This window comes from Macaca fascicularis, chromosome 6 (genome assembly GCF_037993035.2).
Source record: "Macaca fascicularis isolate 582-1 chromosome 6, T2T-MFA8v1.1".
Taxonomy (NCBI): domain Eukaryota; kingdom Metazoa; phylum Chordata; class Mammalia; order Primates; family Cercopithecidae; genus Macaca; species Macaca fascicularis.
In genome coordinates, this window is record NC_088380.1 from 61,994,771 (window position 1) to 62,022,431 (window position 27,661).

A 27,661-nucleotide genomic window follows, 5' to 3' on the forward strand; every position below is an offset into this window, starting at 1 on the left:
TAATGGAGTGTTTGATGAAGCCACAGTTCTCAGAAAGCCATCAAGCCATAGGAGCTGAAGCTACTCTCTCCTTCCTCCAGACCTTATCTTTAGGTGGGGCTTCATTTGCCAAAGCACCGCTACCTGGTCAGCCCAGGAGCTAACAGCATTGTGGAAGGGGGTTTAATGAACAGAAAGCCCCACTGAGCCAAGCATGAGCCCGCATTGTGCATATAGAAGCAATCACACTTGAGCATCACTCTAAAGCAGAAGGGGCCAGAGATTTTCCCATCCCGCCAGGGAACCAGCACGGGTGTCACCCTCTGTAACAGCTTTATATGAGTTTTACTTCTGGCCCAGGATCCCCCTCCCATGCCTTCTTCCTTCACCTGTGGCTTTTCCTTATCACACCTTCCAGCTGGGCAAGGAAAGCATGTCCATTCTCCTCCATGGCTGTTTGATCTTTCTCTCCAGTTTCTTCCATTCTAACTGCAGTTAAGACTGTTCTTTTCTATGATGAGTTACCCTTGCAATCTTGAAGGCCTGCTTTCTACTCTCTGGAGAAAGATAAGTGCTTAATGTCCTATAGGGCTCTCTTCCCCAGAAAAATTCCATTATCTCAATGAGGACTGGAAGGCAAAACATGAGTCCCTAATAGTTCCCACAGGTTGCCCTTTCATAAGATATGAGATAAGGTGATAAGTACATAGAAGCACATGGTTTGCAAAAACGTTTTGGATGCTATCAGAAGAAACTAGCAAAGAACTGGAATCACTTATACACATAGGTTTTCAACATTTTTAAATTACATTTTTAATGGTTAAGTCTAAAGTGAGTTTTTAATATTTTCTAGGCTTCCAGTAAAACCATTTAAATCCAATTAATATCTCAAAGAAAAACAGTTCATAAAATAAGAATAATTCGATTCCAATTTCTATTGAAAAAAACTAATCACTGACTTAAATTACACTTTATTACCGATATCAGTAGGGAAAAAGCATTGTTTGAACCTGAGTCCCTAGTGTGAAATTATCATCAATAAAATTATACCCAACTCTTCTCATATTCAGGGAATTGTGTTAGAAGTAGAAATGAATTCAGATATTTTCAGGTAGAAATTCACACCCTAATATTTACTTGAGAAACTAGTGATTGTAATAAAACTTGATTATTTAATGCTTAACTTTAGCAAAAGAAATACAAATGAGACTGGTTTGTCAGTTTGGTAGTGGCTAGTGCAGAATTTGATCAGAAGGGAATATGGATTTATATGGGTATCACTCCTTTCTTCTGTACATTTCCTGGATATTTAGTTCTAAACAATAGTGATTTTTCTAGCATAGTCATCTATTTCCAAAATTATGAGGAATCACAAAACTATACAACTAATATGGTCCTCTCAATGTCTAGTTAGTAATTCTAACATGAGGAACTGATTATAAGGAAGCTGTAATCACCATGCAGTACCAATTTTTTAATTCTCCTTATCTCATCTGGAGAAGCTAAAGAAGTAGCAAATACTCCTGGTTTGGATTCCTTCTGATGTCTCCTTTATGCTCTTTCCAGAGGTACCTCTGGCTTTCTGATCTCCTGGGGACTTATCTATGGGATTTCAACTTATGTCTTTTCAAGACCCTCGTGCAGATTTTCTTCCTGAGGCAATTTCTCAGTTATGTGTTGGGCTTCCTGTTTTATTATGAAATCTAAAACCTTAGCAAAGATGAAGGACCCAACTTTGATTCCCTTTATCTCTGCATAATCATTTTCCTTGCCCTCCGTTTCCTTCTCTGGAAACAATGACTCCTATTCTCCATGTTCTTCAAGATTCTCTCTCCCCTGAACATCTGTGGGACTATAACACTATATCCCACCATGGAACTTTCTGTAGCCTAATTCCAGAAACAGTGAACACAACCCCAAACCATCAGCCTGCTACTTCAGGCCTACTTATTCATGTAATGGAGGCATCTTGACCAGCACGCCGTGAAGGGCAGTCTGACATGGGCCTTTTGACCAATGTACTAGTTCACTCTGTTTAGGCTTTCCTATGTGGAACATGGCTTCCAAATGGCATTCCAACTCAGATAGTCCAGCTCTAAATCACTTGCCTTGACTACGTTTTGATACTCAATTTCATCATCTCTTGATTCTTGCAACTCTTATCTTTTCTACCTATGCTCTGTTCCCATCCTCTGTCTACTGTTTAGAATTGATGCACAGCACCATCTTTCTGGGTGTCACATTGGTTCAGCCCGTCAATTAGGCTGGTTCTTCCATAGCCATACTGCTTAAGTAATGCCTGTCTTGCATCTCCTGGTAGCTTAAGATCTTATTAGGTCAGTGCCATCTTCCACACTCAACAGATTTCTTCCTGACCTCACAAATGAAACTCAGAGTAAAAGATTATGAACTTATAAAAGAACAGCTGGAGCTCTCTTCTTTAGTGCAATCAGGATCAGGTAATTGGTCAGCTAATTAAAACTCAGAGGGAGCTGAAGTACTGAACCCACCAGAGAGCAGTTTTCTTGCAACAAGCATGAAGGTGAGAGATAGTACCCTGTGCATGGGGTACTACCACTTAAGCTGGTGAGTTGGTAAAGTGGAAGTCAATTAATGAAGCCTCTATTCTAATCCTCAGTTTCTTTATAACACTCAGCAAAATTTACTGTCTAGCCCAAAACAGAAAAGAAAAAAAGTAAGATTAGTGTTAAGCAGTAAACTTAACATTGTGACATTCTCTAGAATGGTAAGTTCAGGTAAGTGGCCTCTTCAGAAGCTGTATTCCACTCGATCATGACCCAGAACACCTTATAAAAATGATCAGTGCCCTTGGCTGAGGCTTTTTGTGAAATGCAGAAGATGTTAAGCACAAAAACTCAAATTCAAATCCCAAAGCAGATGAAACATGAATAATAGAAATCATAGTCTACTAATAATTCAATAATAGCATCTTATGATTGAACCAATTCAGAGTGATAATTGCATCTTGGTACATTATTTGTTCATCTATTTGAAATCTTGGAAGGGACTCTACATAGCACAGTAAGAGGCTTTGAGAGCCTAAAGCCATTTCTGTTGTTGTTTGAATGGTGCCAGCCACAGCATGTTTAAACATCACTGTTGCTAGCTGGGTGCCAATGTGGTTTCACCAGCAAGTGTAGGCAAGGATATTTTTTTAAAACTGAAAAGGATTGCTTCCAAAGCATGAAATCAACTGCTAAATCTATCTACTTTTTTTTTTTTTTAAAAATCCTCTATTTATACTTAGTGAATCTGTGCAAAAATCTTGTCACAAACACACTTAACTCCATGGTCTTAGTGAGAAACCTCTGTTGGGGGGGCTCAGACCTATAATCAAAGCAGTAAGTGATCTCTCCACTCCGCTTCCTCCATTCATCGACAGCCCTAGCCAGTCAACAAATGGATTCTCAGGAGCACACCCAGATGAATCCAGGGCCCTGACAGGAGACCTGTGTAAAGGTAGACTGCTTAGGGATAATCACCAACTGTTTGAAGGGCATTTGTTATTAAAGGATTTTGCTTTTTCCGTTTTGTTTTTTAGCAAAAAGAAAGAAAGAGAAGAAAGAGAGTAGATTTAGAGATGCAGACTGCCAAATTCGTAAGTATTTGTATGATTATAAACACTAAAAAGTATACAGAAACTGTCCACATGGATCTGCTACTTTCTTCTTAGCCCATAACTGGATTATTTATTTCCTGAGTGAGGACATTGCATTCTCATTCATTGCTCTCACGCTCTAGCTTTCACCAAACTTTGTATAATGCTCTACACGTTATAGAATAGTGAATAAGAGCAAGGGCCCTGGAGAAGACTGAGTGAGTTCAAATCCCAACCCCCCATCTCCTTCAGCACACCCCAGAACATTTCTGTGCCTCACATTCATCAGTTGAATGTATTAGGTTGGTGCCAAAGTGAGCACAGTTTTTGCCACTGAAAGTGGCAATCACTTTGGCACCAAACTAATAAATCACTTAAAGGAGATGACTGGTGCATAGTAAATGCTTAATAAACATTGGCAATTACTGTTAACTAACTGCAACTTGGCTAACTTGGCTACCCTATGTGTGTGAGTGACAAAATGGCGCTCTGATTTTGAGAAAAAAGGACCCTAGAATGGAAATGGAAATGCGGTTTCCAGTTAGTAAAATGGTATTAGAGCATAGATAATATGGAGCCATCAAAATTATTTCTCCAAGCTAATATACATTGTAGATGTGGCATACTAATGACGACAGGGGAGAGCCTGTGGATCCATAGGTGTCTTTGTCACCAAGTGGAAAATATCTTGACGTAGAAATCAAAACACCTAAACTGTAGTCTAGTCCTTTCCTTAACTAGCTATGCAATTTTGGTATAATCATTTTACCTCTCTGGACTTCTGGACCTCAATGTTTTCATACATAGAGTGAGCAGATTGATCTAGCAGTGCTATCCAATAGGATTTTCTACTGTGATGAAAATGTTCTGTCTCTGCACTGTTGGGTATGGCAGCCACTAGCCACATGGGGATATACGAGCACTTAAAGTGTGATGAATACAACTGAGGAACTGCATTTTTAATTTAATTTTTATTTTTAACTGATTTAGATGTAAACTTACATAGCCACATGTAACAAGTGGCTGCTATATTGGGACGGTACAGACAGTATTTTCTTTTTTGAGACAGTCTTGCTCTGTCACCCAGGTGGAGGAGTGCAGTGGCGCGATCTTGGCTCACTGCAAGCTCCGCCTCCCGGGTTCACACCATTCTCCTGCCTCAGCCTCCGGAGCAGCTGGGACTACAGGTGCTTGCCACCACGCTCGGCTAATTTTTTTTTTTGTTAGTAGAGTCAGGGTTTCACCATGTTAGCCAGGATGGTCTGGATCTACTGACTTTGTGCTCCGCCTACCTCGGCCTCCCAAAGTGCTGGGATTACAGGCTTGAGCCACTGGGCCCGGCCCAGCACAGACAGTATTTTCTAAGATCTTTTCTGATTCTAGCATTCTGTGCTTGACAGAACTTCTCTAGGAAAACCAGTATTGTTACAATGGATCTTAAGAGCTTATCTGATCTTTAGGATCTGTGTACTTTGGAAGACAACTAAAAGCACATTTGTAGAGACCCTTAAGAAGAACATGGATCTTGAGGAACTAGGAGTGTGCTACCTGGAGGCTGATGAGTACTCTAATGACCTTCAGTGGTATTTTTTAAGTCTTTACATGAATGAGGTTTGAACTATCTCAACTTCTGAAAAATAATAGCTAATAAAAACCGACATTTTTTGAGTACTTACTCTAGATTAACTGACTTATTTCACAAAAACCAAATAACATAAGTATATTATTATTCTTGATTTATGGATGAAGAAAGTGAGGAAAGGAAATGTTAAATAACTTGTCTCAGGCCATCCAGCTAGAAAGTGGATGAGCCAGGATATGAACGTAGACAATGAACTCCATATCTTATTTTGTAAAAATCTTAATGAATAAAAGGACACATACAGAGCAGTGTTCAAGTCAAAAATGTGCAGCTTGATTACTTTTCATAGAGTAAATGTGCCCATACCATTTCCAGAATATTACCAGCATCCCAGAAGCCCTCATTAGGACCCTATTCAGTTACTGGACACCCCATCCCAACTAAGGATAACCACTATGCTGATTGCTAACACCATAGGTTAGCAGAACTTATACTTTAACCACTATGTTGTAGATCCCTGAAGACAGTATTAGAAGATCACATTCTTATAATCAAGAGAAGAAACAAACACGTTTGGTGGTCTCAAATAAATCAGTAGTAAAAACAGGCAATCTGTAGACTAGAGAACTACTCATTCATTTGATACATATTCATTGAGCATCTACTCTGTGACAAGCATTGTGCTACGCACTGGCTATTCAACATTGGTTAAAACAGACAGAGCTCCTCCTCTATAATGCTCTTAAGACTTGGTCCAGTTTATCAACTAATAGGTGGCTTAGAGAGTAGAAGAAGACTACTCAGGGATCTTGGTGGTGGCTGACAGCCATAATAGTGGTGGTCAACAGCCTTAGTGATGGTGCCGACAGTAGTGCTGGCACTCTAGAGAAGAGTTGCCCTGGCTCTGGTCTCTAGAATTTTAGCAGAATGTCCTTTGAGTCTCCGGGAATTTTGGAAAGGTGACAATTAGAGCTAATTGCATGACGTTCCACTAAAAATTGTATAAACAATTTCTGAATACTGTCTTTATAAGCAATAACTTAGGAAATGTCTACAAGCTTAATGTAACCAGAGAGATTACAACATGAGATGGGAGATGTGGGGATAGTGCATGAACAGGAAAAAAGTAAAAAAGACCACCAGGGAACTCCACCCCAGCTAATGAGGAATGGTTGCTCCCTGCTGACAAGCAACTGAGCCACTCTAACTAAAATTTTCCAGGGTAATAAAGAGGCTGATGCAAGACAGTGAAGCATCCAGGGGGTATTTCCAAACAAATTCTGGGAGATACAAAAGCAAATAGACTAATGACAGTAAAAAAAAAAAAAAAAAAAAAGACTTCTATGGGCTACTGTGAATTGAGTTGCTTGCATCACTGTGACCCAGTCGTGCCTTATGGCTGGGGAGACTTTAGTAACTGCTCTCTTGTGGTTCAGGGGGAATGTAGATGGAAGTTGAGTTTTAAATGTACCGACGTCTTGCTTTTTCCAGAGTTGACTTGATCTCTCCCTTGAAATGCATATGCTAATATGACCCCTGGGAATTGTGCAAACCTACCAACACACCACAAGGTCAGCTGTTTAGACATTGTTGGGTTTCTGTAATGCTGAGAAAATAGCATGGGAGCCCTGCAGGAACCGTGCCATCACTGTGTTTCTCTTATCTGAGCTCGGTTCTCACACTAGCTGGAGCTCTTGCATCTACTGTACAATGAAAACATACTGTGGGAACAACTGAAATTGCATCTCAGGGGAGGAGAAGGGGTGCATTTTCTCCTATTACCCAACTCCATGCTATGCAACCAGTCTCACCCATCCTTGTGTCAAATCCGCATAGCTAATGAAGCATGAGAAGCCTTAAGTGCCTCTGTCTATTTATTGTAAACAGTGAAAGGGTGTAAGCAGCAAACAGGACTTCTAATCATGGAAAGCTGAGTGGAGCTGTGCAAAGGGCTTGCAGGGAAACCCAAGTTCAGAGAGCGCAGCTAGTGTGTAATGAACTGCAAGCATGGCCTCAGGTCTTTTCCTATAAATGAGCGACAGGCAGACTCCTAGGAGCTTTGCAGCGCCAGTGAGGAGCAGCGAGGCCTGAGTGGGGAATCTGCATAGCTCAGGAAGTTCTGACTCTATGATGAAAAGACCTAGCAAGAGAAAAGCCCCACTTCCAAATGGAAAAGGTCTAGACATCTAAATCCTTTCCTCTCATTTTTTTTTCTCACCATGACTTCAGGTTGAATCTTTCCACTCAGGTCTTCTTCCTTGACAAACACAGTGCAAAAACTGATGCTTAGGCTTTAAACTATGTGGAGCACACCCAAGGCTACTTTGTAGAAAGCAAAGGTCTGTGCAATGACCTGCTCCCTGGAGCCCTGGTAATAGTGGTTGGAAAGGTCTCAGAGCCAGCAAAATGATCATTTCTGACTCTGTGGCTGAGGGATGGTGCTGCAAATATGTATTCTCTTGGGTTTCACTTCCTTCTGCCAAGATCACTCTGCCCTGCACCCTGCTCTTTTCTTCAAGGGATTAGGGGCTAGACCATTCATTCACTCATTCACTCAGCAAATATTTTTATTTGCTACGTGTTAGGCACTGATTTAGGTGCAATGCACGAGACAGACAAAACTGTTCCCTTCATGAAGCTTACATTCTAACAAGAGAGAAGGACAAAGACAAATAAGGAAGTGCATAGTTTAATATTGGGCAGTGATAAGTGCATGCAGAAAAATAAAGCAAGCTGAAGGGACAGAGAGTTATTGTTAGATAAATTGGTCTGAGATAATCCCTCTAAGGAGATGACATTAGAACCCAGACTTAATGATGTGAGCAAGCCATGTGGACACCTGGGAGAAGAATGTCCCAGGTAATGGAAATAGCACATGCAAAGGCTAACAGGTGGGAACATGCTTGGCATTCAGGAGGAACAGCAAGACCAGTCCTCATGAGAAGCCATGGGGAAAATAATAAAAGATAGTATCAGAGAAGTAGGCAAGTGCCTGATCATGTGGGACTCTGGTATGGACTTTGCATTTTATTCTAGGAGGATGGGAAGCCATTTGAGCATGGCCGAGATATCATCTCTATTGCAAAACTTTGTGACTATCAGTGGTCCTACCCACAGAATAAGACTGAGAGCCAAAGTTCAAACTGGAGAAGAGACCACCAGAGCAGAGTATGACAAGTCATAATGACCACAATTCCAATGATCAAAGCTCAGGTATGACTGCAAGACCAAGAGCGTTCTGTGATCCAATATCCTTTTCTCTGCCTCCTCTTTTCAGAAGGGCCAGTTCCCACTGTTAGGATGTAGAGAGACAACAGAAAGACATCATATCTGTACCTGACTGGCTGCAGGTCCCTCCTTGCCCTGCACGGCTCTTGTGTGCCTCCCCGCTTTCCTTGCCTGCTGCTTCCAAGTACACCTGAGGCTCCCATCACAGTGAATTATACATCTTCCCCGAATGTGTTATTCCTCCCTTCCTGGAATGTGCTCATTCTTCTGCCTAGAGTGACATTTTCTGCCTTGTATGCCTGAGGAAACACCCACTCGTCCTTAAAGAGTCAGCTTAAATAGTATCTCCTCTGTGAAGGATGTACGGTATTTCTGCTGACGTGTGTCGCACTGCATTGAAGTATAGACAGGTGACTCTGGATAAGAATAAATAATGAAGACTTGGGTAAAAATGTATCCTTCCTAAAAAAGGCTTTTTGTTAAGGTCAAGGGGATATCACACCCCTGTGGTAGAAGAGGTAGGCCACTCCGAAGGGAATAAACGCTCCTAGTGTCATTCATCGGAGAGTAGGTAACTTCTGGGGGAGGAAGGAGCACACCAGAGTGGGAAAGGGAATGCTAGGGGCTGGGAGACATTGGCTAGACACTCAGGCATGTCTGGATCGAGCTGAATTGACTCTGGCCACTGCGATTAGGCAGGAAGCTGACCCAGGAAGCAATCATGCATCTGGGTTTGTGTGACAGTTATGTTCCTGCTTAAAGTGAATTGGTAAAAGGAGCACAGTTTCTGCTCTCCTGAGGCGAGCATTGCTGGGAGGGGTGCTCTAGCAATGAGGAAGACACAGAGAAAGCAGAGGTGAACAGCCACCTGCAGGTGGATAATCACCCACTAAAGGACACGTGCTTCCATCGAATGAGATATGTTAAATAAAGGAGCTGTCCTGCATTGCAGTCTTTGCTCAGGAAAAAGAAAGCTATTATAGTGTAACAAATGGTAATCGATTGCTTCTTATGACCAAATTTAAATTAAAACCAAAGAAGTTCCTTGAGTAAGACCAAACCTGTTGAACTTTCAAAAAGGCAACTAAACTTCGAACTTCCCCCTGACTTCATGCAGCAGCCGAAAGATCATAATTACTAGTTTGATAACCGAAAGGAACACTATGTTTTTGTTTAAAAAACACAAGTGTGAGTCCCTGGCTGTGCCATCATTTGATTGTGTGACTGGCAAGTCACTTCACCACTCTGAACCTCAATATCCTCACTTAAAAGGCAGATAATGATAGCTGACTTGCAATGTTGCTGCGAGAATTAAATGAAATGAAATATGTGAAATAACTTTGTATAGAACATGACATGAATAGAAGTAATTTAATAATACATTTCTGTTATTAGAACCACAATGGAATCAGCAATATGTTTATAACTTATTTACTGTATTGTTATTACTAAAAAATGTAGTCAAGTTCAACGCACTGAACTTTATACAGGGATGTGCATTCTAATCAACATATATAAAAATTGTTAAAGGGTTTTCTTTAATGTCATGCATCAGAGTTAAGGCAAATACAGAAGTCCCAGGGGGAAACCTATAAATCACATTTTTTTATAATTTATTGTCTTTCACATTTTGCTTTCCAAACGCTGCCTCAAAATGTTGGGTGTTTAATAATGGCCATCTAGACTTGGTAAAATCATCTAGCCAAAAAAAAAGGCCTTTTAGGGCATAACAAGATTAGAAACTATAAATATAAAGATGGATAGATTTGATGACATGAAAATTCTGAATGTCAACAGAGCAAGAACCAAGCAAATAAATTAAAGCAGAGTAGAAAGACAGATTACAAACTGCGACAAAATGTAGCATATGGGAAAGAGAAAGTGTTACATTCCTTAATTTATAATTTTTTAAATAAAAAATTATGAACAATCCAATGGAAAAAAATCATGTATAAAGATAATTTATCAGAGAAGAAACACAAGTGACCAATAAGAAAAGAATACCTAATCTCCCCAGTGATTAAAGGAGAGCAAACTAAAATAAGATGCTATTTTTCATTTATCAGATGGGCAAAGGTTTAAAAGAATGCTAATACCCATTGTTGGCAAGGCTGTAGGAAGTGGGCACTCTCATAAACTGTGGTGGGAATTAATTTTCGTACAACCTTTCTGGAGGGCAATTTGGCAAGACCTACAAAAATCTAAAATATGCAAACCCTTTGACCCAACCACCCCAATTTAGAAATTTATTCTAAAGAAATGAGACAAATGTGCAAGATGTCTCTACGAACTTATTTCTTATGAAGTGGTTTATGACAGGAAATTGCAAACACCTTAAATATCCAGGGGATTAATTGCATAAGTGATAGAAGGTACACACAGTGAGACATTAAAAACAATGATGTAGACGTAGTTACTGACACGAAGAGATATCCTTAATTAGAAAACAAAACAAAAATCACTATACAGTAAAAAATATCAATCTGGTTATTGCTAGTGGGTGGGATTTGGGGTGCTATTCTCTGTAATTTTCTCAATTGGTTTATTAAAGCTTTGATTATAGCAAGTATATCATAATAACTACTTTTACATTAAAAGAAATAAAATGTATTTCTAAAATTGTTTTTTTAAAGCAATATTGTTTCTCACAAAGATTGTTTTACATCACAACATTTTAAGTATGACTTCTTTTTTTCTCAGTAGATTCCAACTGAGACATATTCAAGACTGTTCCAACACAATATTCTCTTGGGGAGAGCTTGATTTGTTTTCATCCTCACAGTCTGACGTGCTGACATAAAAGCTGAAACAAAAACTTAATGAATCATCCTCCCCCTAATCCTTCCCTAGGAATTTTTGCTTCCTTTTCAAATACTTTTCTACTGCTAGGACAAATTTCAGCTCTAAATCAAATACCCTAACTGCATGGAATAGGCTTTTTGCACAAGGCTGCTAGTCTCTTCTCTAGCTTTTGCCTGCCTTTCTCTGAAGCAACCAAGGGTCCAGGCCTGGGGTCACCTTGTTCAAAAACAGCAGTTTTTGAAAAACTGCTGTTTTAAAAAAATCAGTCTACTAATTTTTAAAAAATCAGTCAATTCAGTAAAAAATCTGTTCAGTCCTACAGAGATTACTTAATATAGCAGAGAAAACAGAGCATACTGTTGAAGCATCTAGGTTCTAGAGCAAGACTGCATGGATTTAAATTCTGATTTTACTTACCAGTTAACTTGCAATGTTAACTTTAGCCAATTACTTTAAGCCTCAGTTTCCCCATCTATAAAATGAGCATATACTGTCTTCTTCATAGGATTATTGTGAAGATCACAAGAGAAATCATACGTAAAGCACTTAGCGCAGTGCCTGACACTTAGTTGACTCTGAAGAATGCTACTCATTAATATTATCATTTGTTTTAATTACCCATTGTGTAATTATTCTAGTTTCTGTAGGTCAGGAATCTGGGGGTGGTTTAGCTGGATGTTCTGGCTCTGGTTCACTCACAAGGCTGCAATCAAGGTATCAGCTTAGACTAGTCATATCATGGGTAACTTCCAAGCTCAGTCAAGAGGAGTTGGCAAGACTCAGTTCGTTTTGGGCTGCTGGACTGAGGTCTCAGTTCCTTGCCTTGTGGGCCTCTCCACATGGCAGCTCACACCTTGGAAGCCTGCTTCATCAAAGTGAGCCAGGAGTTAAGAGCACAAAAACAAAGTAGAAATTACAGCTTTCATAACCAAATCTTGGATGTGGCTACACATCACACTTGCCATATCTGACTCCTTAGAAATAAGTAACTGAGCCCAGACTACACATAATGGGAAGGGATTACACAAGGGAGTGAACCCAAGAGGGTAGGAATCATCAGGACCCATTTTAGAAATGCCCTACCACATCATTGTCCAAGTTTTACAGGAAAATACTAAATTTTGAGAACTATGTTACATGATTTTATAGACTTTTCAACAAATTGCAAAGTGTCCAGTTGGAGTTAATGGGTCATTTTATCTGAATTATTATGTATGTCAATATGGTGATAAGTAGTTCACAGAGAAACTCCCAGTAAGCAAAAGAGTGGGTGCTATAGAATAGGGGTCCCCAAGCCCCAGGCCATGGACTGGTACTGGTCACTCACAAGATGACCACTCACATTACTGCCTGAGTTCCACCTCCTATCAGATCAGTAGTGGCACTGAATTCTCATAAGAGTGTGAACCATATTGTGAACTGTGCATGCAAGGGATCTAGGGTGCATGCTCCTTATGAGAAACCAATGCCTGAACATCTGTCACTGTCTCCCATTGCCCCCGGATGGGATTGTCTAGTTGCGGGAAAACAAGCTCAGGGCTCCCACTGATTCTACATTATGGTGAATTGTATAATTATTTCATTATATATTACAGTGTAATAACAATATAAATAAAGTGCTCAATAAATGTAATACACTTGAATCATCCCGAAACCATCCCCCACTCTAGTCCGTGGAAAAACTGTCATCCATGAAACCCTGTCCCTGGCGCCAAAAATGTTGGGGATTGCTGCTATAGAAATCTTGTCTGGTACTTATATTACAAAAGCAATAGGGGTTTTCATTTGTTTTCCAAATATAATCCAACTCTGTGCCCTTGAATACATGTCTCAGCCAACTCTTGAAGGAATTAGATGCCATCAAGCTCTCAGAGTCACCTTCCTCTTAGCACAAAGAAATGTAACCCCACATGTAGGGTCCATCCAAGGCATAGTTGGTCTCTAACTGTCTTCTGGTTCCTAAATGTCCCAGGGCTGTTTTATCTTCAATTCACTCCAGGTTTTGAGTACCCCTATTTTCTTCGCTCATCAAAGTACCAGAGAGACTTTCTGTTACTTGATTTTAGAAAGCAATTTGATTCTTCCTGAGTCTCTCAATTCTCTTTCCAGATCACACCTTATACTACCAAAAAAAAAAAAGAAAGAAAGCAAATCTCTCCCTAAAAGAAATTCTTCCATACTCTGAGAGAAGCAGTCAGCTTTAAAAATTGTGTGATGTTGTTTCTAATCATACAAATTCTACTTAATATTAAATATTATTCTTCCTTTCCAATGACCTAAATTAAAAGTGTTCATGGAGTGAAAAAACAGATAATTTCTCTCCTAATTGATTTATTAGATTCAGTGCAGTGCAAATCTAAATTCCTGCAAGCTTTTTAAAACTACAAGTTGGTAACATAATGTAGTAGGCCATTCTTGAATTGCTATAAAGAAATACCTGAGTCTGGGTAATTTATTTTAAAAACTTTAATTGGCTCACAGTTCTGTAGGCATAGTAGCATCTGCTTCTGGGGAAGCCTCAGGAAGCTTCCAGTCATGGCAGAAGGAAAAGGGGGAGTAGGTATATCACATAGCAAAAGCAGGAGCAAGAGAGAAAGAGAGGTGTGTGTCACGGGGTACCACACACTTTTAAATGACCATATCTCACGAGAACTCACTATCATAAAGACAGTACCTGAGTCATGAGGAATTCACACTCATGATCCAAACACCTCCCACCAGGCCCCAACTCCAGCACTGCGAATTATATTTCAATGTGAGATTTGGGAAGGGACAAATATCCTAACTATATCATTCCATTCCTGGCCCCAAATCTCATGCCCTTCTCACATTGCAAAATACAATCATGCCTTCTCAACAGTCCCTGCAAATCTTAACACATTCCAGCATTAACTCAAGAGTCCAAAGTCTCATCTGAGACAAGGGAAATTCCTTCTACCTATGAGCCTTTAAAATCAAAAGCAAGTGAGTTACTTCCAAGATACAATGGGATATAGGCATTGGGTAAACATTCTCATTCCAAAAGGGAGAAATTGGCCAAAAGAAAGGGGCTACAGGCCCCACGCAAGTTCAAAACCCAGTGGGAGAGTTGTTACATTTCAAAGCTCCAAAATAATCTCCTTTGACTCCATGTCTCACGTACAGGGCACACTGGTGCAAGAAGTCAGCTCCCAAGTCCTTGGGAAGCTCCATCCCTGTGGCTCTGCAGGGTTCAGCTCTGGTAGCTGTTCTCACAGTTCTTGAGTGTTTGCAGCTTTTCCAGGTAGAGTGTGCAAGTTACTGGTGGATTTATCATTCTTGGTTCTAGAGGACAGTGGCCCCTTTCCCACAGCTCCACCAGGCAGTACCCCAGAGGGGACCCTGTGTGGGGGCTCCAATCCCATATTCCCCCTTGGCATTGCCCTAGTAGAGATTTTCTATGAGGGCTCTGCCCCTGCAACAGGCTTCTGATCAGAACACCCAGGCTTTTCCATACATCCTCTGACATCTGGACAGAAGCTCCCAAGCCTCCTTCACTTTTGCATTCTGTGCACCTGCAGGCTTAACACCACATGGAAGCCACCAAAATGTATGGTTGCACCCTCTGAAGCAGCAGCCTGAGCTGTGTCTGGGGCCCTTGGAGCCAAGGCTCAAGCTGGAGTGGCTGGGATGTAGGGAGCAATATCCTGAGGCTGCACAGGGCAGTGGGGTCCTGGGTCTGGACCACAAAACCATTCTTCCCTCCTACACCTTCAGACTTGTGATGGGAGGGGCTGACACATGGTCTCTGAAATGCTTTCGAGGTTATTTTCCACATTGTCTTGGCTAGAAGCACTTGGCTCTCTTTTAGTAATGCAGATTTCTCTAGCAAGTGGTTGTTCTACAGCCTACTTGAATCCCTCTCCTCAAAAAAGCTTTTTCTTTTTCTGCCATATGGCCAGTCTACAAATTTTCCAACCTTATACACTCTGTTTCCTATTTAAATATAAGTTCCAACTTTAAGTCATTCCTTTACTCCCACATCCGGGCATAGGCTGTAAGAAGCAGCCAGGCCACATATTGAACACTTGCTACCAAGAAATTTACTCTACCTGATACCCTAGGTCATCATTTTCAAGCTCAAACTTCCATAGGCCCCTAGGGCATGAACAGAATGCAGCCAAACCCTTTACTCAAGCATAACAGGTGTGACCTTTGCTCCAGTTCCCAATAAGTTCCTCATTTCCATCTGAGACCTCCTCACCCTGGACTTCACTGTCGATATAACTATCAGAAGTTTGGTCACAACTGTTTAACCAGTCTCTAAGAAGTTCCAAACTTTTCCTCATCTTCCTGTCTTCTGCTGAGACATCCAAATTCTTCGACCTCAGTTCCAAGGCTGCTTACACATTTTCAGATATCTTTATAGCAATGCCCCACTCCTCAGTACCAATTTTCTGTAGTAGGTCATTCATTCTTGCATTGCTATAAAGAAATACCTGAGATGGGGTAATTTATTTTAAAAAGAGGTTTAATTGGGTGATAGTTCTGCAAGCTATACAGGAAGCATAGCAGAGCTGCCTCTGAGGAGGCCTCAGGAAGCTTCCAATAATGACATAAGGCAAAGGGGGAACAGGCACATCACATGGCAAAAGCAGGAGCAAGAGAGAGAGAGACAGTGAGAGTGAAGGGAGGTGCCACACACTCTTAAATGACTAGATCTCATGAGAATTCACTATCATGAAGAAAGCATCAGGCCATGAGGAATTCACCCCCATGATCCAAACACCTCCCACCAAGCCCCACCTCTAGCACTGGGGATTACAATTCAACATGAGATTTGGGCAGGGACAAATATCCAAACTACATCAGATGCTTCTAAATTTATATGGAAATATAAAAACTAGAATGGCCACAGTAATCTTTATAAAAGAAACAAAGTTGGAGAATTTAAACTACCAGATTTCCAAACTTACTGCAAACTAATCCATAGTAATCAAGGTGCTGTGGTGTTGTCACCAAGATAGACTAAAAGATCTGAGGAAAAGAAGAGAGAAAGAGAAAGAGAAATCAAAGAGAAATAGAAACACATATACAGTCATGCACTCATAAAAACATTTTGGTCAATGACAGACTGGATATGTGATAGTGATCCCGTAAGTTTATAATGGAGTTGAAAAATTCCTATTGCCTAGCAACATCATAGTGCAGCACTCACCGATTTGTGGGGATGCTGGTGTAAACAAACCTACTGTACTGCCAGTCCTACAAAAGTATAGCACAGGCCAGGCAAGGTGGTTCACACCTGTAATCCCAGAACTTTGGGAGGCTGAGACAGGAGGACTGCTTGAGTCCAGGAGTTCAAATGCAACTGGGGAAACATAGTGAGACCCTGTCTACAAAAATTTTTTAAAGTAGCCAAGTGTGCTGATGCACACCTGTGGTCCCAGCTATTCAGGAGGCTGAGGTGGGAGAATCACTTGAGCCCAGCAGGTAGAGGATGCAGTGAACTGTGATTGCACCCCTGTACTACAGCCTGGGCAGCAGAGTGAGATCCTATCTCTAAAAAGAAAAAAAAAGTATAGTACATACAATTATGTACCCTTTATAATACTTGATAATGATAATAAATGACCGTGTTACAGGTATAAGTGTTTACTATACTAAATTTTTAATCTTTAATTCAGAGTGTACTCCTACTTATTTAAAAAAGTTAACTGTAAGATAGCCTCAGGCAGGCCCTTCAGGAGGTATTCCAGAAGATATTGTTATAATGGGAGATGACAATTCCATGCATGTTATTGCTCCAGAAGGCCTTCCAGTGGGACAAGATGTGGAGGTGGAAGACAGTGATACTGATGATCCTGACCCTGTGTAGGCCTAGGCTAATGTGTGTGTTCGGATCTTAGTTTGTAACAAAAAAGTTTAAAAAGCAAAAAAAAAAAAAAAAAAAAAAAAAAAAAAAGGCTTTTTTTAAAATAGAAAAAAAAAGCTTATAGAATAAGGATATAAAGAAAGAAAATATTTTTGTACAGCTATACAATGTGTTGTGTTTTAAGCTAAGGGTTTTCACAAAAGAGTCAAAAAGTTTCTAAAAATTCAAAAGTTTATAAAGTAAAAAGTTACAGTAAGCTAAGGTTAATTTAGTATTGATAGAAATTGTTTAAAGAAATTTAGCATAGCCTAAGTGTACAGTGTTTATAAAGTCTATAATAATGTACAGTAATGAGCTGGGCCTGCACATTCACTCGCCACTCACTCACTGACTCACTCACAGCAACTTTCAGTTCTGCAAGCTCCATTCCTGTAAGTGCCCTGTACAAGTGTGCCATTTTTTATCTTTATACTGTATTTTTACTGTATATTTTCTATGTTTAGATGCACAAATATTTAGCATTGTGTTATAATTGCCTATAGTATTCAGTAGAGTACCATGCTGTACAGGTTTGTGGCCTAGGAGCAATAGGCTGTTCCATATAGCCTAGGTGTGTGGTAGGCTAGGTTCGTGTAAGTACACTCTATGACGTTCGCACAAGGATGAAATCACCTAACAATACATTTCTCAGGACGTATCCCTGTCAAGTGATGCATGACTGTATACAGATACTGATTTTCAACAAAGTCACTAATAAAAATCAATGAAGAAAGGAAGGTCTTTATATTAGGTTGGTGCAAAAGTAATTGTGGTTTTTGTGATGGAAAGTAATGGCAAAAATTGCAATTACTTTTGCACTAACCTAAATAAATGATTGTGGGAACAGCTGGATATTCAAATGGAAAACAATGAACCTTGACCTCTTTTTCACATCACATCAAAAATTAATTTGAATAGACATAAACATGAAAGCTAAAACAATAAAACTTGTAAAAGAAAACATGAAAATATCTTCACTAACTTGAAACAGGCAGAGTTCTTAGATACTAAAACATTAATTACAAAAGAAAAATTGATAAATAGTACTTAAATTCACAACTTCTGCTTATCAAAAGATACGAATGAAAAGATAAGCCATTGACTAAGAAAACATGCGCAATAAAATATCTAACAAAGGTTTATCTATTCCATTATATCGATCACGTTTCTATCTGAAATCTATCATATTATTCCAGATATGATATCTGAAATTCGGTAGTTTAAGTTCTCCATGATACATATCAGGAATATATTTTTTAAATTAATAATAAAAAGACAAGCAACCCAACTTGAATACAGGTAAAATGCCCAAATAAGCACTTCACAAAAAATAGTATATAAGTAGCCAATAAAGGTATAAAAAAATGCTTGACATTATTAGTCATCATCGTAATGCACATTAAAACCACACGAGATATCACAATACACACTGCAGAATGGTCAAGGAAAAAGGACAATATCAACTATTGTCAAGGATGTGAAGCAAGTGGAAATCAAATACATTGCTGGTGAGAATGAGAACGTTGCAATTACTTTGGAAACATGTCTGATGATTTCTAATTAAGTGAGTTAAATAAACAGCATCAACTCCTTGACCTGACAATTCTACTATTAGCTGTATAATCATGATACATGAATACATATGCCCACAAAAGACTTGTATAACAATGCTCATGAAAACTATATTTATAATACTAAAAAGGTAGAAATAGCGCAAATGTTTATCAATAGGAGAATGGATAAGCAAATTGTAGTATATACAATGGAACTACCTACAATTTGTGGTATACAATACAGCAATAAAAAGAAATGAACTCATTGGCCTATAACAATATGGATACAATTTTTAAAAATTCCTTTAACTGAAAGAAATCAACCACTATGGAGGACAACTTTTAAATTATATTTGAATTTCAAGAACAGGCAAAACTAGTATCGGAGATAGAAGTAAGAATAAATGTTATCCTGGGCTAGGAAAGTGGGGTGTTATTGACTGGAGAAGGTCATGAGCTAACTTTCAGCAATGATGGAAATACGTTTTAGGTCTGGATCTGGGTGATGGTCACATGAATATATAAATACATAAAAAGTATTTGAGCTGTATACTTCAAATTCTGCATTGTATAATATAAAAATTGTATGTCAATAAACACTGAAAAAGTCAAAATAGTATTAGAAATTCCTTTTTCTAGTCAGATAGAAACCCCCACTCCACTTCCGCTGAATCCCCACCAGAAAACCTTCAACATTCTACTATGTCCTGTTTGGAGAAGTATATCCGCTAATCCTTCTTTGTTGAGATTACTGAATAATTCACTTATCTAACAGCTTGGAAGGCATCCACCATATACTTCACAGAGTGGAGTTGAATTTGTGGAGCCACAGATGGAGGACAACCACTTTATCCCTAGAGCATATCTGCCCCACAATTGGGTCAGGGCTGGCAGCCTGGGCTCCTGAGTGGAACATAGGAGGAGCTAACTCCCAACCATACAACCAAACTCCTGGTTCAACTAGAAATTCGGGGGTAGGTGCCTCACACAGGGACAGGAGCATGAGTGGGGAGGTGGGAGAGCCTTGCCTTGGCTTAATCCCTTGTCCTTTTTCTCATGGACTTGCTTGACAGAATGTGTGGTGGGGGCTGGGGAGGAGGCTCACCTTGACAGACAAAAGGCTGACAAATCACCTTCAAAGGAGTTGCGATAATTTGATGGGAATCATTTCTTCTCTGTGGAGTACCAAAGGAATGATGTACGGTAGTTGACTAACGGAGGGCGGTGTCAGAGCCAGCTTTGGAGGAAGGGAGGAAGGTTAGGAAAACAGGTTTCCCATGCACATGGGAACATGGAGTGGGTAGGGGGCTTGATGTATTTCCAGGGTCTGTGCTGGCTGAGAGCATCTGGTAGCACATTCTCCAGAGAAATTCTCCTAAATATTTTCCACATTTTCTATTCTATAAAAGGGAATAAGACCCAGGTGCTAAAGGCACAATCACAGCTCGTTGGTGTTCACCAAGAATTGCATTCATTGTTTCTAAAGATACAGCAGCCAGTGTTTTTTTGCTGCAATTCCAGGCTCCAATGCAGAGAAGCCATGTTATGTGTACAACTTGCGTGAATCCCATTCTCCTGTTCCTTGTACCCTGTCTCGTTATCCTCAACTTCTAAGAATGCTGTTATCCTCGCTTACCTTAAATATTTGTAACCTTACACCAAGAAATATCAACAACTTTTAAAAAATTATTTACTTATGCCATTTTTATAATTAGGTACTTTGCTATTTAAGGCTTTCAGGGCAAACACAAAAAATTGTTTTGAGTTACAAAGTAAAATCTTAAACAAATGTACATAGAATACTCAAGAGTTTATTTTAAAAGTGATTAAAAACACACACCAACCCTAAGTGAATATCATTTCCTTTAAAATAATACCTAGGAAGGTACTTAATCCAACAGAAACTCCTCTTTTGCAATTGCCCCTAGAGCTAGTTCACAGCTGCACGTAACACAATAACAGATAAAATGAAACTCATTATTTTATAATTACAACTGTCTTTAATTAAAAAAGATGTTGGCCTAGCTTACAATCAAAATCAAAACCACCCTTAACAAGGATGACTGGCCATCACTGAGGCAATTGTAAAACACGCAGTTCAAAAGCGTGATATTTTTAAAAAGTGTGGCAAGTGATGGAGGATTACAAAAACAAGTGACAAGCCTCCCAAACTTTTCTCTCAAACTTGTCCTTTGAAGGAGACAGTAGTCATTTTTGATAACAAGACTCTTTTGTGAAATAAAATAAAAAAATAAGAAAAACCCACTGAATCTCACTGTGTTGTTCATTCCTTTTGCAGGTGAGGGCATACTGTGTATCATGCCATTGTTCTTGATCCCTTTTTATTTTTTAATATGAATGATCCCTTTTTATTTTTTAAAAACCATTTTGTAAATTTTTCCCATTGATAAATTGCTATAAATTAATTAAAGAGTTCAGAAAACACAGAAGAAAATATGATCATCTATTATTCCACCACAAGAGATTAATCATTTTAAAGGTGGGTTTTGTATATTACCTTAAAAATGATTAGAATAAAGCTGACATGGCCATGCTGGTTGAGATATTACATTTAGAAAAACGTGAAAGATCATTACTGAAGCCATGATATTTGTTTTGTAGAAACTGAATAGTGAGGGTAAAAATCAAGTTACAGTATTCTGTCTACAAGTCAGACTTCAAGTAAGAGTTTCCAAATATATGAGTGGCTTTGGTATTAGGGATTCTTAAGCATATCATTTAAAAAGCAGTGCCTTCTCCAGCTCAGAAAGCTATGTCCCACAAAGCAAAGCAAGCCAAAAGTTACTTGTCTTTCCAGAGAAGTTGGCAAGAGTGAAACAATAAAAGAGGTGATACCCATTAACTTTCCCTTCTGGATTATAGAGTGGGGGCCACTGCAACCTTTCATCCAATAGCCATGATCATGGCCAAAGCCAAGCAATCTTGCCATCTTTGGGCTCCTGAAAAAAAGAGCTTCACTCTTCCCAAGGTTTACCTGTGAGGACCAAGGTAAGAAAGAAAACATTCTTGACAAATACCTGCCATAGTCCTAAAGTTCAAATCTTAAGTGTATTCACTAACCATTGTACTTGTAAGCCAACTGAGGTACACAGAATCTGAATTCCTCCAGCTATATTGCTGGAAATCCATATGAAACTCATTGAAAAAGCATTTCTCTTTACCACCTTCTTGCATTCCTTTGGCCATGCTGATGTCTGTCCCCTGTGTCTCAGTCACTGAGTTGGGTACCGACTTTATGGATCTGAGGCAGAGAAGGGTGGAATCTGGGTCGACAGGGAGACTTAGGAGATATGAGGATGTAGTGAAGGCTATAGTAATTGATGGAATAATGCCTCCAAGACAGAACATGTAGAGTAAGAAGAGGAAAAGACAAAGATGGAGATTTGAGGAACCCTTGAAGTCTGACAGGGCATGGTTGTTCATAGGATTTAGAAACAAGAAACAGGGCATGCACAATGACACCCACATGGTGAAAGCATTCTATATGATCATTATCTGTTATAAAACTGTCTCCTTTATATTGAGCATCTCAATGGCAGGAACTTTGTCTTGTTTATCTTTGGGTTTTCCTTAGCACCTACAAATGCTTAATTGATGTCTAGAGGGGCAGAAGAAGGAGAGGGTAGAAGCAGAGAAAAGCAAGAAAATAGAAAACACAGAGTGGGAACAAGGAAGACAGGCAGGAAGAAATCAGCTGGAGAGGTGATATTCCACAAAGATCCTCTGTCCAGCCTGCTTGCTAGAAACCTAGAACTTCAGTGGCTAAGTCAATCTCTGAACAAGAAGAGGCATTGCCAAGAAGCTTGGGGGAACTGAAGGCCAACCTCAGGAAACTAGCCTGCAGAGTAGAAACAAAGAGTGTGCAGTGTTGTTTCTAGACCCACAGAAGAAATTGATAATAACTTCAGTAAGGTCAAGGCTTCTGATGTGAAGATACTTTCATCAGTTTTTCAGACTGCTTAAAGACAAGGCATTAAAATAGATCTTGAGGACTCAGTTGACCCAATACTGAAAAGAAGTCACTAAAGATTTGATAGCAGTAGATGATCACGTGATTGTGATTACATGTCACACTGGTGCACTGGCTTGCAGGAGGTAAGATTGTGAGGTGGCAAGGAAAGAGAATAGAGGTTCTGGTTTTCAGAGCACTAACACTGCATTGATAGCAATGATGGCAAAGGATATTTTCCCAAATGGCTGTGGTCTGCATCTTCTAAAATCTACTATTTATTTTCTCCCAATCAAAGTTTATCTCCATTTGACTTTGTAGGTTCTTGAAGCTAATAAATTATGGAACTACTTGCCTAGAAAAATATTTTTGTGGAAAGAATTGTAATCTAGAGGAAACACTCACTGACTGAATTCCAACAAACCTGTCCAATGGTATGGTTGAGTTCTTGCACTCTGCCCAAAGCCAAGAGATTTACCATGAATAGAAACCATTCAAAGCTCTTAATTCAACATTCTTGAACTGTGTTGCAAATTTGGTCCTCCCATAGGAAGGTGGGGTGAGGGACAGGGAGGGTTAGAAAAATCTTTTTATCTGGCCATACTTGAAATATTTGTTTAGTCTGGAGAAACCCAAATGATATAGTTTTTCAGATTCTGCACTTTTTCATTTTGGCTTTGTTTGTGTATGATATGTGCACCAAAAAACTGTCAAAGTACAAAACTCATTCTAGAGCAATTTAAAGTCTGCTCACGCTAAACAATGAGTTAAAATAGTGTGTTGCTTTTCTGTAGTTCCTTTCAAGCACAACATTAAATCTCTGGGTATTTATAGAAATTTCTGCAAGAACTCAGTCAGACAATACTTGCCCCATTTTCCCAATGGAAAAATATTTTGATACATAACATGGCCTATTCTTTTCAGTAGAGCCCTCATTCCCTGCCCAATTTTCCCCTCTACTCACCTTCCACCAACCTCCAAGAAAGGCAGCTGCCACCACACCCAGCTAATTTTTGTATTTTTAGTAGAGATGGTGTTTCACCATGTTGGTCAGGCTGGTCTCAAACTCCTGACCTCAAGTGATCCACACGTCACAGTCTCCCAAAGTGCTGGGATTACAGGCGTGACCCACCTTGCCTAGCCTGATTTCTATCTTTTGTATGGGTACATAGAATTTCATGGTTTATATGTACCACATTTTCTTTATCCAGTCTTTCACTGATGGGCATTTAGGTTGATTCCATGTCTTTGCTACTATGAAAAGTGCTGCAGTGAACATTTGCATGCATATGTCTTTATGGTAGAATGATTTCCATTCCTCTGGGTATATACCCCGTATAGGATTGCTGGGTCAAATGGTCGTCCTGCTTTTAGCTCTTTGAGGAATTGCCATACTGCTTTCCACAATGGTTGAACTAATTTACACTCCCACCAACAATGTATAAGTGTTCCCTTTTCTCCATATCCTCACCAGCAGTCTAGACTTTTTAAGGGAAAGTTAGACTACCTATTTATATCTGAAAGTAACTAGAAAAGCCAAGGTATCTGCCACAGAACTGATCCACAGGCAGGCAAGGAAACAACAGAGTGTATTTCAAGAGTCAACAATGAGCGGGAATAAAGTTGCTTTCTATGTATACCCTACCGACTTCAACTTGTTCAATAGACTGCTTACAAATATGTACTACACACACCCATACATACATTATACTTCTATTCTCATGGATACTTATAGTCACCTAGATTCTCTGCAAAGACACAGTACAAACTGATAAAAGCAGTTTCCCCTGGGAAAGGGGAACAGATGTTTTTGGAGCAAGAGTGAGAGATAGTTTAAATTATGCCTTTTGGATTCTGATTATAAACACATAGTTTAAAAAAATCATTTAAATTCAAAATCTTTTAACTAGTATGGAAAGTAAAGCAAATAGAAAATTAAAATAGGAAAGTAATGTGGAGGCAGGCATAGGTTAGTTTACTAAACACATAACATAAAGTCTGATAAACTTGCTATGGAGTAGAAGGCAAATTTGGCTCTAAAGGTCTCTGGTTACCAGCGTGAAGAAAGAAACAGCACAATTTCCAGTGTTCATCAGGAAAAACAAACCATTTGCTCAGGACAAGCAAAGCTACTTCTAGAACTAAAACCAGAGTTAAATTTCTCCTATGGATTCTCTCTTTTGAGTCCCCAAAAGTAGTGAAGAATACCTTCCCTAACCTCGTTATTATAAACATAGGGCAAAACTAATAGCGTTGCCAATCTTATGATGTTTGTTATTGTTAGTAACAGGAGCTAAAGGTGATATGAACCAGGGCTCATTATTGGCTTTGTAGGTGAATCAATAAAATCACGGCAGTTATTTGGCGTTAGTAGAAGTAATGAGAAGAAAATTAAGTGGTCTTGTTACCAGTGGAAGAGACCCGAGTTACCAGCAGTGAATCCATACGGATCCAGAGCAACTTCAGTCCTTGCTGCCTCAGAAGAAAGAATTTGACTGAGTGGCATACAGCAGAAGAAGAGACCAAGGCAAGTTTCCAGGCAGGAGTAGAAGTTTATTTAAGAAGCTTTAGAACAGGAAAGAGAGGAAAATTCATTTGAAGGAGACCCAAGCAGGCGCTTGAAGGTCCAAGAAAGAAAAGAGAGCAAAAGAAGACAGCAAAAAAGAGGGGCCTTTAACCTTGATCCTAGGACTTTATAGGCTCGCCTCTTTCCCATGATTCTTCCCTTAGGGTGGGCTTTCCACATGCCCAGTGCTTTCCCTACCCTTTGGAATTGAGCATGCACAATGTATTTAGGAAGTCATACACATGCCCATCTGAGGCTTTCTTCCCTTTTCTGGTGGAGTGTGCCCCCGGAAGATCATACTTCACCATTTTTGTCTCTTAACACGCATGCCCAGGAAGTTGCTTCTCCCTGGGGCCTGCATTCAATTAACATTTTGATGTTAACAGGTGTGGACCATCAGGAAATGGCCTCTCCCTGGAGCTGCCAAATACATATTTTTAGAGAGGCAATGCAATAATTGCCAAACCATCACCCAACATTTCTACTGGGTGGGGGGAGGACCCTCTCCTGCCCGGCTCATGCCTAATTACCTGTAACAGTCTATGGCCCTGAATCGTTAGACTGCTCCTACTTGAAATTCACTCAATCTTCAGAGTCAGATGCACCCAACTGTCCATCAAAGATTTAAGTTCACAACAGGTTGTCTTCAGATAATTTTTGAGCTTTGAGGCCTGTGCACTATGCAATGAATGAATGATATAGTTGCACAGAATGTTCACCTAAATATCTTCACTACAAGCTACAGTAAATGTGAATCACCTACCACTACTTGCCGATGTGAATGGATAAAACAAAAAGACTGACCATACCAAGTGCTGATAAGGATGTGAAGGAACTGGAACTCTTATAAGCCACTCATGGAAACAACCAGATGATGTGACTACTTCGGAAAATTGCTTGACAGTTTCCTTAAAAGTTACACATACAGCTACCATCTGGGCTAGCCATTCTACCCCTAAGTACTTACCCAAGAAAAAAGGGAAAATGGCCAGGTGTGGTGGCTTATGCCTGTAATCCCAGCACTTTGGAAGGCCGAGGCGGGTGGATCATGAGGTCAGGAGTTTGAGACTAGCCTGACCAACGTGGAGAAACCCTGTCTCTACTAAAAATACAAAAATTAGCCAGGCATGGTGGTGTGCGCCTGTAATTCCAGCTTCTCGGGAGGCTGAGGCAGGAGAATCACTTGAACCAGGGAGGCAGAGGTCATATTGAGCCAAGATTGTGCCACTACACTCCAGCCTGGGCAACACAGCCAGACTCTGTCCCCCCAAAAAAAAAGAAAAAAAAAGGGAAAATGTGTCTATACCACACTTGTAGACAAATAGTAGCAGCTTTATTTGTAATAGCCAAAAACTGGAAGCAATCCAAACATCCATCAACAGGTGAATGAATAAACAAATCGTGATATGTTCATACAATGGGACAACAGTAAAAAGAAATTAACTATTGATACATGTAAATCAATGGTTGAGTGGTTCTTATGCCTCAAGAACTTTACACTGTTTCATTTAAGTCCCATGTCTTCCCTGTAAGGTAAATACTATTGTTCTCCTCTTTGTAGACTTGAGAAAACTGAAGATTGGAGACGGTCAGTAATTTGTCTGGGGTTACCCAGCTGATGAGTGGGTGAGACACAGACCAAGTCAGTCTGACACAGAGTCTTCACACACACTGTGTAGCAGGGAGCAGGACTGCTTTGAGCCCCTTGGACCTACGAACCCCTTCAAGGTGAGACAGTACCACGCAGGAGATGAACTCCAACAACAAGAAAGGGTTCAGGGATAGTGCAGAGAAGGCAACTTTGAAAGAGGAAGACATTTTTTCTTTCTTTGGATAATGCCCAGATGACTCACCCTTTCTCCTCTCTCAGCTCCAAATCTTCAGGTCTTAATCTTGCTGTGTCAGATCTGGGGACCCATTAGAGTGCTCCCCAGAGAGGTTGTCCTTCTGTCTCAAAGCACAGGTTAGGACAAGCAGCAGCTCCATTTGGGCATCTATTCCTGAAGCGAGCTGCAATTTGATATTCTTTTACTGTTTACTTCTGCTTTAATTACAGGGTGGGGGAAAGAGCTCCTAAAGTTTGCCAAAAACTTTGGTGATTTTTAAAAAGTCCTTCTTTACTTTCCAATTATTCAACTCTGCTGGGAAAGGCAATAGGAGCGCTTTTGGAACTGAGCTTGCTGCTGAGTTGCCAGGGTTTGGAGATCTCTGCAAAGGTCATTGTTTTTTGTAAAGGTCATTGTCTTTTCACGAAAACCCCGGTAAAGCATGCCAACGCAGGAAAGCCACCAGCTTGCCAAATGTCCGGTGTCCCAGTCACCTGCTCTTCCTGCCCTAGGAAGGATGTGAGATGATCTCTGGAGTAAAGACATCAGATGGGGTTTGTTCCTTTCTTGCTCTTAAATCAGCTGCAAAATGCACGAACAAAGCACACACAGGATGATTCTCTGAGCCCTGTGCCGCCTCCTCGTTAAAGGCCAGCAGCTGCTG

General features: G+C 39.9%; 1 long non-coding RNA gene across 1 annotated transcript in view; it reads right to left on the bottom strand.

The window, feature by feature from the left end:
* LOC102122545 (uncharacterized) overlaps window positions 1-27,163 on the bottom strand; it is a 53,718-nt gene extending 26,555 nt beyond the window's left edge. Inside the window, exon 1 of the long non-coding RNA XR_277895.5 lies at window positions 27,025-27,163. This is a non-coding gene — a long non-coding RNA (uncharacterized lncRNA). The remainder of the gene's footprint in view (window positions 1-27,024) is intronic.
* Between the last annotated feature and the right edge of the window lie 498 nt (window positions 27,164-27,661).